The following is a 5,102-nucleotide window of genomic DNA, read 5'->3' on the forward strand; positions in this document are numbered from 1 at the left end:
CTGAAAGAAAGGGAGTTATCATTAGAAGTTCTCATAACACACTTCCACCTAAAAACTAAGCATCAATATGCAATATCAAGCACACGCAGTTGGAAGAATTCTGGTAATGAGAAAAGGAGAAATCAAATTGTAGCTTCTTCCCTGAAAAGTTCTCCCTTTTAGTTAAAAAAAAAAAAAATCTAAAAAAATTCGCATTTATTTTATTATTTTTGATAAAGTTACCAGAATTTCTATTGAGGAGCAAGCTCGATGCAACTGGCACAATGTGAACTGTTCAGTTAAAAAACCAGGGAGGAGTTCTGCACTCCAACTGCTATGGAGACAGAACCACACATGTAACACTGGAATCTTTATTTATAGTGAGAATGCAGAAAAATATGCAAGAAGTTCGAGATTAAGAACAAATCATCCAGCTGTAGTATTTTAAAGATGAAGCCATTACAAGGGGATACAAACCCCACATCAGACCTCTTTATGTCATCATTTTTCAAATGCGGAATTATCCTACACGTTACTACTTGCCCACAGCAACCCTACATTAGCCAGAAGCAGTACTGAAGTAGCAATGTAAAATGTAGCCAGTTTTAAGAGAAATAATAGTAATTCTAAATATCAGCACAGGGATGCCAGTAGTATCTCCCAACCTTTGTAAAACTTCACTATGCCACCATGTTGTTCTCCTGCTGTTGCAAAGGAGTACTGAGAGCAAGTAGAGCACTGAGCTAAGGACACCCCAGCTCTACTGCCAGCTTGCTTCACAAGCATGTCCTCCTGCAACTCCAGAGCATTATGCTTGTGTTCTTACCACTTCCAATCCCTCTCCCATGCTGCACCCTCCCTAGGCCAAACAAGGTACCAGGTGCAAGGAAAACACAAACCAATGAAGAAGATGACTGTGCTTCATGCAACTCTTAGGGCCAAGATTGTATGGAAAAGAAGTTCAGAGTGCTCCACCCTATCATTCCATACAAGCCAAATTGTCCTAAGAGGATGATCAGGTCGTATCAGGCTTCAAATTCCTTCAAATTGGGACTCTGTCACAAAGGACTTATCTTAACACTATAAACACACACAGAGGATCACATCAGTTTATGACTGAAAGGAAGACACCACTGATGACCCTACAATGAGCTTACTAAAACCAAGTGTGGTCATAAGAGTCAGAAATCTCTAATATGAAGCCTAACTTTCAACACAGCAAGAAATAAGTGTTCAGCTTCACACTATTTTGTGGGCTATTCGGAACTGTCAGTGATCTAACCATACAACACTAGCCCTAAGGTAGAACTCTAATGCAGGTATCCATTAGACTGACACAACCATGTGTGAGCTTTAAGAGGAAAAACAAAAAACCCAACTGCATAAAAAAACACCATCTAAGCATCAGTAGAAGTCGAGCCCAAGTCACAGATTAATCTCCTAGAACTCAGTAGCACAACTCCCAGGTGAATGAAAGTTACAAACTCCCAAAAAGACCACACAACATTAATAAAGACGTAAGGAGGGTGGTGGGAAGGGAAGACTGAAAGTATACAAAGATTCTCCTTAAGCAAAGCACAAAGATCAGTAGCAGAAGCCATGAATGACTAGTAACTAACCCAGTCTAAGTGCTTCTCTAACAGCTTAATGAAGGATTTGACCATATAACTCAAATTATATATGGCATGAGAAGCATTAAATTACATTCAAAGGCTGTCAAGCTGTAGTCCCTAGAGACTCAATTGATGACTACCCTATAGTCATCTGTTTAGTAAACCCAGCAGTAACGCTCTCATAGCAACTACAGAAACAAATCAAACACATAAAACTCTGCAGTTTTCTAAAAACACATCCATTAAAACCAATCTATTTAAAAATCCCAATTTTGTATTCAGTTATTTTAACAGACCCTTAGATCACAAACTATCTGGTCTGTGTAAACCTGTAAAACATGGTGGAGTGTTTCCCAAGATTAAATAAACTTACTAGAAAACACTGCACCATTGCTTGAGTGCAATCCCTGCAGAGACCAGGAGTCTTACAGCCAATATTAACAAGTTGGTAAGTAGCCATTTATCAGAACCTTCCCCAAAAGAGACAAGCACTGATGGTTTCAGTGTATAAGACAGGTTGAAGGCAAGAGGCTTCTTAATAGCTTGAACTTCAAAGATACACAGGTTTGAACATTCTTACGCTATTAGTGTACTAATAAATAAGCAAAATGCAATAACTGTATTACAGAGGCTCTTAAAAGCCCTTTTGCTATTTCACAAGCAATAGAAGTTTAGTAGACCACTACAGACTTTTCCTGGCAGTCTATAAAGATAAAATCAGATCATTTTGAACTTACCAGGAATATATAACCCATGTGCTGAAAGAACACTCAAGTAGCTCTTTTATAACCAATTACCACCGTACAGTCTAATTACCTGAAGAGAGTATTCAAACATTTTAAGTCTGGTTAACACACAACCACTTAAACTTTACCCTAATCCTCTTTCCTTTGGCTACAATCACACATCTAACTGTGAGTGGGGTGCGAAGCTCCGAGGTCAAACTCATCCACCTACAACATCATCTACAGAGGAGCCCAGGTCCCCAACACTGCCTAGATCCTCACATCCTGCAATGCTGGAATACCTGCTTAGCTGCATTTCTTCCGAAGCATCAATTCTTTGCTGAGAACCTATTTAAAGATGTCCAAGTTGCCTGACCTGTTATTACAGCTTTTAAGGAAAAAAAAAAACCCCAAACACACAAACAAAAAACCAACCAAACAACAACTTCCACCTCTTCTTAAAAATACCCAATTGCAACTGACAGTCCTCAACTGTGTCACCTTTAATCATGTCAGAAAGCCACCCAGTGCTGGGTATTGGCATATGGGATGCTTTGATGTCCTACATCATCTGCTTCACTGGTCACTTTCTCCATAGCACAAGCTCACACACACAGTGTCCACATGGAGCTCCCAACAAACAGGTTTTTCCTAAGGTGAATATACAAAGCATTCATGCTTGTACAGTATAAAATTGCACAGTCAAGCTACTATTTAGGCTTCTTTGTTGTATTACCCTGGACACCAGTCTCACTCCACTGCTCAAAAAAGAGGGATCTTCAAGGAAACCATGTCATCCAGCATCGCTCCCAGGAAGAGCTGCTGGGAAGCGCAGCACAGGTTTACGTGTAGGAAAACAGAGAACCCAGACAGCTCAAAGCATAGGAAAGCTACTGATCTGGTTGTGTCCTGGCAACTTCAGGAACTTCCACAGCAAACAAAACACCTGTCGGGGCCTTACCACAGATGTACACAGGATGACGGCACATCCGTCACGACTCTCGTCACAGCTACTTCCCCAGATTGTATTTAAGGCCAGTCAAGTTCAGCTTCTCTCTAGGCATGTTCTGCTGCAGCTTAATAAGCTTGTGACAAGACACCAGTGGTACCCTCCAAGTCATTAATACAGAATTAAGTTGAGCTCCTTCAATTACACATCGGGGCAGACCTTAAGTTATTTTTAAGTTCTCTCTTGCAAACCCTGTGCAACAGTCACAAACATCCCCAGTCAGAAGGAGAAACCAAGATGTCAACGTACATCCTAAACACAGTGGTTTGAGTGCACAATAACATCTCAAATCCAAGCTCAGTTGAAGTTTCTGCACCACAGATTAACCATTCCACCTTCTCCTCTGTATCTCTTGGTGTCACGATGGTAACAACCACCAGAAACATCCCGAACTGATGGCAACCCAAGACAGAGTTTTCATTTTTATCTGCATTATTACAGTTCTAAAACAAGATCCACCATTAATAGCAGCACAAAGGCCTGAAGAGGTACACATTTTTTGAGCAACAGGCTTTGGTGGGGCTTTTTGTTTGTTTTTTTAGGTAACAGATCTGGATTCCATCAAGTACCTCTAAAGCTTCATTTGTACCAAACTAATCCAGTGACTGGATGTTTATTCATTATCACAAGGCGTAATGAGTTCAAACTTCAACAGGGGAAGGTTAGGTTGGATATAAGGAAGAAGTTCTTTACAGTGAGGGTGCTGAGGCGTTGGATTGGGTTGCCCAAGGAAGCTGTGAATGCTCCATCCCTGGCAGTGTTCAAGACCAGGTTGGACAGAACCTTGGGCGACACAGTTTAGTGTGAGGTGTCCCTGCTCATGGCAGGGGGTTGGAACTGGATGATCTTAAGGTCCTTTCCAACCCAAACCATTCTATGATTCTATGTATATTGACCATCTTGACAACCTCTACTAAGTGTTAGTTGAATATTTGTTCTGATACACTGAATGCCACTGGAAACAATTTTAGCCAAAGCCACACAGGTTATCCTGGGCTCTGTGTAAATGCAGGATCACAGACCTTAACAGTTTGCTTAACTTGGGCCATACCCAGCAGTAGGCAACAGCAACATCCTGCAGTCTGAGAGCCAGGAGTTCTGAAACCTAACGAGTGGACTCGTTCTGTTGTTCTGGTAAGTGATGAGCTAAACATCCTCCCAGAATGGGATGGCAAAGTACACAACCTGCGGGTGTAAACCCCAGGACTGAGAAGGGGAATGTCACTTATCTGTAATGCACCAGGAGGATTGTTTTGGTCTCATTTGCCAATCACCATTCAAACACAATGGGTGCATCAGCTGAAGCGTGGTTAAACTAGGTTATAAACTAGATTTTATTTTGCATGTTAGAAACCTCAATCTCCTCTGCTTCAAGAGGGACAGCTCTCCAACCAGCAACTCAACACCAATTATTCAGCCTTAAAGCTCACGGTAAATGATGCTGGGGCAGAAGCAACTAATAAACCACTGAAAGAATTTATTTAAGTTCTCTGCATCACTGCGATTTTACTCCAATTCAGCTCTTCTTCTGGCAGCGAGTGGCTCAGGTCAGACATTGCTGGCCCTCAGCCGGAGCTGCACTAAGCACTGGGACAAGATCACGAGCCTGCAGCCAGGTGCCTTCACCCCGCTGCGGGCCTCGACTGCTAATTCCATGGCGGATCCCAATCGAGCCCAAACGCGCAGTTCCGATCCCGAGGCACGTAAAGAAAACAAAAAGCAAAGCGAAGGCCCGAGGAGCGGAGCCGGGACCGCACCGTAGAGCGCGGTGTGGCC

Source organism: Nestor notabilis, unplaced genomic scaffold (assembly GCF_000696875.1).
Source record: "Nestor notabilis isolate BGI_N333 unplaced genomic scaffold, ASM69687v1 scaffold520, whole genome shotgun sequence".
NCBI lineage: Eukaryota > Metazoa > Chordata > Aves > Psittaciformes > Psittacidae > Nestor > Nestor notabilis.